Raw genomic sequence first — 8997 nt, 5'->3', positions numbered from 1 at the left:
AACACGGTGGGTTGGAATGGCACTCTGCTGCCCCCCTTGTGAGCTCATAGAATTGAAGAAAAAAATATTCTCACAAAGCAAAACAGTTGTTAGAAGTGCGTGAATTCGGGCTGTTGGTGTCTGCCGGACAGTTTCACGAGTGCCATGATTTCGTCCGAATACACGACCCAACTCCAGGCCGTCCAGCAGCTCGAGGCAGCTCTCGCACGGCAGAGACTCGGGGAGGCGGCGAGGCCGAGGGATCCACCCCCTCACTGCCCGTCAGCCGAGCCAGTCGACGCCTGCGGCGCACACCACGAGGACGTCCAGGCCGCGTCACGATAGGGTGCCTCTCTAGGAGGCGATCCTCTCGTTTTGCAGGCTAGCCAATAAAGTTGTCTCTCTCTCTCTCTCTCTCTCTCTCTCTGAACTCGTGACTCTGCGTTGAGGCCACGAGATAGAACGGCGAGTTCATTTTAGCAGCTGCTCAAGAGAATATCAGGAATGTTCAAGTGACTCGGTAAATGGTGCCAGAGAAGTGCCAAGGTGCTGGCTTGTATCCACATGGAAACGGGCAGTCGTGTGTCATCCAGTGGAATCATGATCTCAAACGGATGATCTGGGAGTTGCGGATTCTGTGTGTGTGTGTGTGCGCTTGTGTGAATACACCCATAGGCGTCCAAAGAGGGTGCAAGGGCAGGGGCATAACCCCCCCCCCCCTCCCCCTTGGAATTTCAGACTATTTTAGTCTGACCATGCTGCTAAAAAGTTACCCCCCACCCCCCTGAAGAAACTTCTGCGGACACCCATAAATACACCCCATTATGTATTGTCAAATTTGTGTGTTTTTACCAATTTCTCTGAGACGGGAATCAACCGTGAATTGCTTCCTCCTAGTTACTGAACGTTACGGCTCTTCTTCTTTTTTTTTTTTTTTTTTTGCATCTGTGATGGAGCACGTGCCATGGGCTCAGCACCTGCTAGCTTTGACTCTTTTGTTCAGTTTCTGCACTTTTTCGTTGTGCACTAGCCTAAGTGCTCAAAGAAAAAGTGGAGGGGCAGCACAGAGAGAGGGAATTTATTCAGCAAAAGAGAGAGGGGGGCACACATGGTCGGATTCCTCCTAGCGGGATCCTGTCGGAGCTTTCTGCCGTCTTTGCACGCTGCACCAGCTAAACCGCGTTTTGATGACGGAGCTGGCCAGTTCTCGCTCCTACGTTGTGGATTGGGCGAACTTCTGGGTTTTTTTGGCATCTGATTGCAGTGCGGCTAGGTGAGGCTGCAGATGGCGAGATTGATATCGTTTGGATAGGTGGGGCAACGTGCTTGCTGCACCAGCCCGAGTTCATGCTCCTGTCCTTTGGTGAGTGACAGGTGCAAAAGGAGGATAGTGCTGCCTACCCAAGAATTAGTGCTGTTGCAGTTGACACCATAGTCATCGCTATTACAGCACAGTTCTAGCACGCGTGGAAGACCCAAGCTGAACTCTTGGCAGTTGAGGAGGGCTCGCACTACATATACGCTTTGTGGCACCAGTGCAGAGTGTGCCATTCCTTTGACATCTGCCGCTCCTAGCGGAGGCGTGGATCGACCCCCGCTTGCTATTAGAGTACATGGTTGCAGATTGCACATATGGCTTTGGTCTATACAGCAGTTGTCTTCATTACAAAGGTAGAACGAGTGGCCACCACGGGTGGATTTATTTTAAAGGAGGGAGAAGACCACCTTCCTTGCAAGTGCCTTCTGAGCTACTGGCACTCCTGTGTATGCACGCAATGAAGATACAGTGTGCTGCAGGATCTTCGTGGGAATTTGTAGCGATGCTTGACCCTCGGGTTTTCCACGTCCACATAGTGGCATATCAGCTGACGCAGTGAAGTCGAGAGAACATCTTTGCTTAATAGAGATGCATGCTTCTCACACAAACCTTGTCGCAACGGTGCGCCTAAGACGTGCGCAATGCGGTGGTCAGGCTATTCCTATTGGATTGTTTGCTTAGATGAAAAACAAAATAGGTACTTTAACCAAAGGTTTTAATTAAAGTGATCCCAACAATCTGAGCCTACTCAACTCCTTCATAAGAAGTTCACTAGATTTAACCAAGAGCAGCAGTATTAGTTAATTTTGGTTTTCATGGCGTGCTGCATCGGAGGCTGTGGTGGTCCACCTTTTTTCAGAGTTCAGCTAGTGCACTGCTTTCTATGTCTGGCTTCCGGACGTTGTTTTGGTGCTGCCGGAGTCGTGAAATTCCGGTTTTCGCTGATGTAACTCGTAGGCATGCACAAGAAATTTTCATAAACAATGTCTTGTGCCTTAATTTCCTTTTGGAAGGGGCCTCTTTCAAGCGAAGCTTTCTATGTCTCACTGATGGCAGATGTCGGGTCGAAAACTCACTTCAGGAAAGCCAACTTTCTCTGGCAATGATGATGATCGTTGGTTAAGTGAAAAAAGAATGCTTCACGTGGCTGTAATCGAACCTGGGTTTCTTGTATTACGAACACGACGTATATCCGACTGCGCCATTCTGCCATGAATAAAGCCGTTTGGATTTGTGGGCTAATGTACGGGATAGCAGAGGACCCCGGCTAGCTTCGCTAGAGAAAGTGCTATGCGCTGTACACTAGCCTCTGCGAAATCCGAAGTCTCACGCACGGGTTCGGGTACTCACATGTGGTAGACAGGCTCCGGCAATCCAAAGTGAGGTTTTTTGCCTGGCAGATACAGGGCATATACCAGACAACACGACTATCGCTTGCGGGGAGGCAATGGCTCCATTCGCTTGCTCAAGCCGCAGGACTCAGACCTCGATATCTGTCATCACGGCCGCGGGAGCAGGGGAGGCATCCCGTGCGACCGATCAGGGCAGAATCTCTCAGCAGAGTCTGTGGAGCCAACTGGGTTCACCGCCATCGGGGCATTCGGAGTAGGCACTGCCGAGCCATCCGATTCCGACCAAACCGCCCAGTCGACCCCCCGCCGGAATGCGTGTGCGTCCCGCAGGTCAGCTCGGGGGGGAGAGGAGGTCTTCCCCAGGTCGGGGAGAGGGTGGCGCGAAGGAAAGTGACAAACTGGTCCTCCTTCCCCCGCGCACACGTTTCGGCGTGTCGCATGGGGTCATGAAGAGGTCACGACTTACGTGACGCGCCGGCTGCCCAAAATAGCGGCTCCCAGCTCGCGAAAACGTGTGCAGGCGAGGCGTAGGGAAACACGGGTCCCCACAGATTTGAAGAAGGGTGCATACATCCACCCATACGTGATGCCTTCGTCATGCAAAAATATAAAGGGTCAAATTCAAAGCTGCTGCGATTAAAAGACCAAACTGCACGCTCCAAAGTCAGAGCTCAGCAAGTCAAAGTCCAAACCGTCTGAGCGTCGAAATTTGAACTTAGACGACAACCAAAGAATCCCTTACGAGAAAGCTTTGCATTCAGCCATGCATCGTCGTCATTAGGTGGAGGGGTGCATGATTTTTGGTCATGGCATCAGTCGTTCATGGGTTGACATGAGCTTGTGTAAGGCATTCCCGTTGCCTTTATTTAGTGACACCATTTTCACCTACCAAGACAGTTCTGTCGAACATGTTCACCTCAACTGTTCGTTGTATATGGCTCGGCAGCAATGTGAAACTTGCTACAGTTGCACACAATCTTTGCATTATGTGGTTGTCAATACGTGGCATTTTTTTTAGTGGTTGGATCGCCTCAATAATTGCAGCCGATTTGTTTCTTCGCTGTCGCAACGACCATTACTCCATCACTGCTATAAGTGTGAGCTTTCATTTTTTTGGACTTGATATCATGTGGGCATACGCGATAACGTGTCTTTCTTGCTCCTAGAGAGAGAGAGAGAGAGAGCGCATTGCCATGCTTACGGCGAACGCTGGAGTTTTTTTGCCAATCTTGGCCCATCTCCCTAAGTGGGTATGCTTCGCTTGACGAACATGCGCCAGTGCGCTGGGCGGTCGCTGCGAGGCACGCACACACAAGCGTTTGGCATCTTCGTGGCTTTTTTAAAGTGCCGGGTGGTCGCTGCAATCTTGGCCAATCTGTCTATGTGGGTATGTGGCTTGACAAACATGCATGTGCGGGGGGAGGAGAGAGAGAGAGAGAGAGAGAGAGAGAGAGAGAGAGCGCATTGCCATGCTTACGGCGAACGCTGGAGTTTTTTTGCCAATCTTGGCCCATCTCCCTAAGTGGGTATGCTTCGCTTGACGAACATGCGCCAGTGCGCTGGGCGGTCGCTGCGAGGCACGCACACACAAGCGTTTGGCATCTTCGTGGCTTTTTTAAAGTGCCGGGTGGTCGCTGCAATCTTGGCCAATCTGTCTATGTGGGTATGTGGCTTGACAAACATGCATGTGCGGGGGGAGGAGAGAGAGAGAGAGAGAGAGAGAGAGAGAGAGAGCGCATTGCCATGCTTACGGCGAACGCTGGAGTTTTTTTGCCAATCTTGGCCCATCTCCCTAAGTGGGTATGCTTCGCTTGACGAACATGCGCCAGTGCGCTGGGCGGTCGCTGCGAGGCACGCACACACAAGCGTTTGGCATCTTCGTGGCTTTTTTAAAGTGCCGGGTGGTCGCTGCAATCTTGGCCAATCTGTCTATGTGGGTATGTGGCTTGACAAACATGCATGTGCGGGGGGAGGAGAGAGAGAGAGAGAGAGAGAGAGAGAGAGAGAGAGAGAGAGAGCATTGCCATGCTTACGGCGAACGCTGGAGTTTTTTTGCCAATCTTGGCCCATCTCCCTAAGTGGGTATGCTTCGCTTGACGAACATGCGCCAGTGCGCTGGGCGGTCGCTGCGAGGCACGCACACACAAGCGTTTGGCATCTTCGTGGCTTTTTTAAAGTGCCGGGTGGTCGCTGCAATCTTGGCCAATCTGTCTATGTGGGTATGTGGCTTGACAAACATGCATGTGCGGGGGGAGGAGAGAGAGAGAGAGAGAGCGCATTGCCATGCTTACGGCGAACGCTGGAGTTTTTTTTCCAATCTTGGCCCATCTCCCTAAGTGGGTATGCTTCGCTTGACGAACATGCGCCAGTGCGCTGGGCGGTCGCTGCGAGGCACGCACACACAAGCGTTTGGCATCTTCGTGGCTTTTTTAAAGTGCCGGGTGGTCGCTGCAATCTTGGCCAATCTGTCTATGTGGGTATGTGGCTTGACAAACATGCATGTGCGGGGGGAGGAGAGAGAGAGAGAGAGCATTGCCATGCTTACGGCGAACGCTGGAGTTTTTTTGCCAATCTTGGCCCATCTCCCTAAGTGGGTATGCTTCGCTTGACGAACATGCGCCAGTGCGCTGGGCGGTCGCTGCGAGGCACGCACACACAAGCGTTTGGCATCTTCGTGGCTTTTTTAAAGTGCCGGGTGGTCGCTGCAATCTTGGCCAATCTGTCTATGTGGGTATGTGGCTTGACAAACATGCATGTGCGGGGGGAGGAGAGAGAGAGAGAGAGAGAGCGCATTGCCATGCTTACGGCGAACGCTGGAGTTTTTTTTCCAATCTTGGCCCATCTCCCTAAGTGGGTATGCTTCGCTTGACGAACATGCGCCAGTGCGCTGGGCGGTCGCTGCGAGGCACGCACACACAAGCGTTTGGCATCTTCGTGGCTTTTTTAAAGTGCCGGGTGGTCGCTGCAATCTTGGCCAATCTGTCTATGTGGGTATGTGGCTTGACAAACATGCATGTGCGGGGGGAGGAGAGAGAGAGAGAGAGAGAGCGCATTGCCATGCTTACGGCGAACGCTGGAGTTTTTTTTCCAATCTTGGCCCATCTCCCTAAGTGGGTATGCTTCGCTTGACGAACATGCGCCAGTGCGCTGGGCGGTCGCTGCGAGGCACGCACACACAAGCGTTTGGCATCTTCGTGGCTTTTTTAAAGTGCCGGGTGGTCGCTGCAATCTTGGCCAATCTGTCTATGTGGGTATGTGGCTTGACAAACATGCATGTGCGGGGGGAGGAGAGAGAGAGAGAGAGAGAGAGAGAGAGAGAGAGAGAGATAACGTTTATTGAAACAACAGGGACGGGGTAGGGGAGAAAAAGAGTTGGGAGCTGTGAAAAACTTTTACTGAGCGACTGGGGTTAGGGAAGCGCGTTAGCCGCGGGTTGGAGGTCGGCGGCGACGATGGCAGCTCGTTCCACCAAGGCGATCTGAACGCCCGGGTCGGAGCTACCCAGCGCACCCTCCCATTGCTCGTCACGGGTGATTAATGGGAAGGGATTGGAAGCACATGCCCACATAGAGTGGGCAAGTGTGGCGCGCTGGCCACATGCGGGGTAAGGAATTTTAGGGACCTTAATGCGGGGCAATGAGGTGAGGGGTAGAGGGAAGGGTGGATGTGATGGAGCACCGCGCCCTGCAGGAAAAGGAATGAACCTGAAGAAGTCTCCAGGTGCGCGCTTGCTCATTGCTGAGCTGGGAATGCGCCGGGGGGTATTTTCGGCGGGCGAGGCGGTAATGTGCGAGTATGTCATATATGCAATTAGGCGGTCTCTGGCGGATCGGGACCCGTGGTAAGGAACTAGGCTGGCTCCCGCTCGGATTGTGAATCCTCGAGCCGCGTCATGGGCCGCCTCGTTCCCCCCGAGTCCCGAGTGCGCCGTGGTCCATAGCAGTATTCTACCGGGGAAGTTGGAGGATTTTGAGCGATAATTTTGGGTGTCAGTGGCGAAATGAGACCATGGGCGAAATTTTGAACGGCCGTCTTTGAATCAGAGATTACGATTGTGGGGGTCGGCCTTTGTGACAGGGCGAGCGCAATTGCCACCTCCTCCGCCGTGGCAGGGCAAGGGGTGCGCACTGTAAGGGAGCATAGCGGGGGGTCGTCCGGCCGATTCACGATGGGACGCTGGGCGGACGTCGCGAGGTGCACACACGCGAGCGCTATACGTTTTTTCTTGTTTTTGTTACAGTCAAACCCGGCTATAACGAACCCGGATAGAGCGAATTATGCTATATATCGAACAAAAATATTTCAGTTACGGAAATACATGGGAAACATATTCCTTATAACGAAGTTCACATCCGATATATCGAACTGTGGGCGCCTAGAATGGCCTCCGAAATGCATGATCTCGGAGCGGCGATTGAGATGCTGATTTGCCACAACCACGGGGCATGAGCCGCGACTGAGACATTGCGCCTCGCATGGAGTGACGTGACGCCCAATACTTTCCGTAACTGTTTCCGACGCGCGGGACTCGTGACGGAACCCGCCGAGTCAGCGAACCCGGACCAAGACAGCAGCACCGGTGAACTGTGGGACCGACGCCTATATATTTCGGCAGTCGATGTGCTCCGCCAATGCTTCTTAGATTTTTGAGGACGCGGACTCGAACTGGTGCAAACAATGTTTCGTTTAGAGAATGCTATGATAGTTGAACCCGCCAAAACAAAAGTGAAAACAAAAATCACCGCTTTTTTTTGCAACGTTGGCAGTTAAGGCGGAAAGTATCTTTATTACTCGCAATAAATGGATTATTTTGGTATGGTAATGGCTACCGTACTGTGTTCATTTCTGCATACGCGGATGGCGGAGTTGGGGAGGAGGAGGGGGGAGGGCTCTCCAGGCGGGTTCGGCCAGGGCTCGCAAGCTTGGACGTTCCCTGTCTTCCCTATAGGCGGCGTAAAATCGACGCCCCACGTGACCAACCTTGACCAACCTAAAGCGCTGTTTTCGACCATCAAGCCCACCAGACGGCGCAGGCAAAATGTTACTTTTGGTATAGAATACAAAACATTCATTCCGTGACTCAAAGAGCCCACACAGTTCGCTTACAATGTGTTATTTAAAAATACTATTAACAAGTTCCGCATCAAACATCTGTTGAGCAAAAATGTACGCAACTTTTTACGAACAGCCGACTGGTGCACCACCTTGTTTCTGAATTCGCAACCACAAAGCCGCCAATTCAAATTGAAACCGCTGCAACGGCCGACCGTTTCAATGTGCGCGGAGCACCGGTTTCGTGACTGTTATTGCTGTTATGTGCTTTTGCGTCCATCAGTTGTTGAGAGGACTGGCAAAACACGGGAATTGAGTGCTTGTGGAATGACAAATGTGGGAAATTCCGCATCGGAAGGCAGCTGTCGAGGCCAGAATATTCGATTCTTCAAACAGAAGGTGAGTGTTATGCACTCCGCTAGAAAGACGGTGCAAAGGAAACCGTTGTCGCCGTCAATACTTCATTTGTGCCCTTCGTTCGAAATCTTAGCGCAAGTGAACGAGTTGTTATGGCAAAAAAAAATGTTGTCACGAAAGCGACGTACAATTGCAGCGATCGAAATGAAATGATGTCCTGGCCTCTGTAAACTTGCGGATGTCAATAAACGATTTGTTCTCACTTGCTGCTCACTGTGGTCTGTGCCAGTCGAGGCCATCTGGTCACCTGGCGTAACATCACTTCACTAGCGCGGCGCAAGTAAACACGCGACCAGCGTGCCAGCCAGGAGCCAGCAGGAGCAGCCACGGCCGGACTCGACGCCCCTTTCGCGCGCGGGAGGAGGAGAGTCGAGTCCGGCCGTGGAGCAACGAACCGGCGGCCGCCGTGCGAGGGCAGCCATGTTATTAAGGAGCTCAAGCGGCCTGTGCAAAAAGCATCCGCCATGTTTACAAAGCCGTGTTTACAGCGCCATCAAGCGGGCGTACTGGGTAGTTCACGACGCCGCCACTACGCTTTTTCTGGCACTACAGGCAAAGCTAGACCTTTGCTTCTCTAAAATCCTCCCTGTTCTGTGGTTCGGCTATATCGAACTAATCGCACTGCATATTGCAGTTCGCTATAAACGGGTTTGACTGTAGCTGCCGGCCCGCCCTCACGTGCGCGCACTCGGTAATTTCTTGGTATTTTTTCTGCGGACACAAAAAATTATGATTTTCTAAACCGCTCTTCTTGCGCATTTACCCCCATTCGAAGATACCGCCGTTGATTCTGTGCTGACGTCATGTAGCGAATGAGAATAAAAAATCTACAGCGTTATTGGCGTCACTTTACTTATAACTGAAGCAATCTTTCACGCT

The sequence above is a fragment of the Haemaphysalis longicornis genome, unplaced genomic scaffold (genome assembly GCF_048455015.1).
Source record: "Haemaphysalis longicornis isolate Haplotype H1 unplaced genomic scaffold, Haemaphysalis longicornis Haplotype H1 scaffold_5, whole genome shotgun sequence".
NCBI classification, from domain to species: domain Eukaryota; kingdom Metazoa; phylum Arthropoda; class Arachnida; order Ixodida; family Ixodidae; genus Haemaphysalis; species Haemaphysalis longicornis.
Note: the sequence above shows the minus strand (reverse complement) of the source record.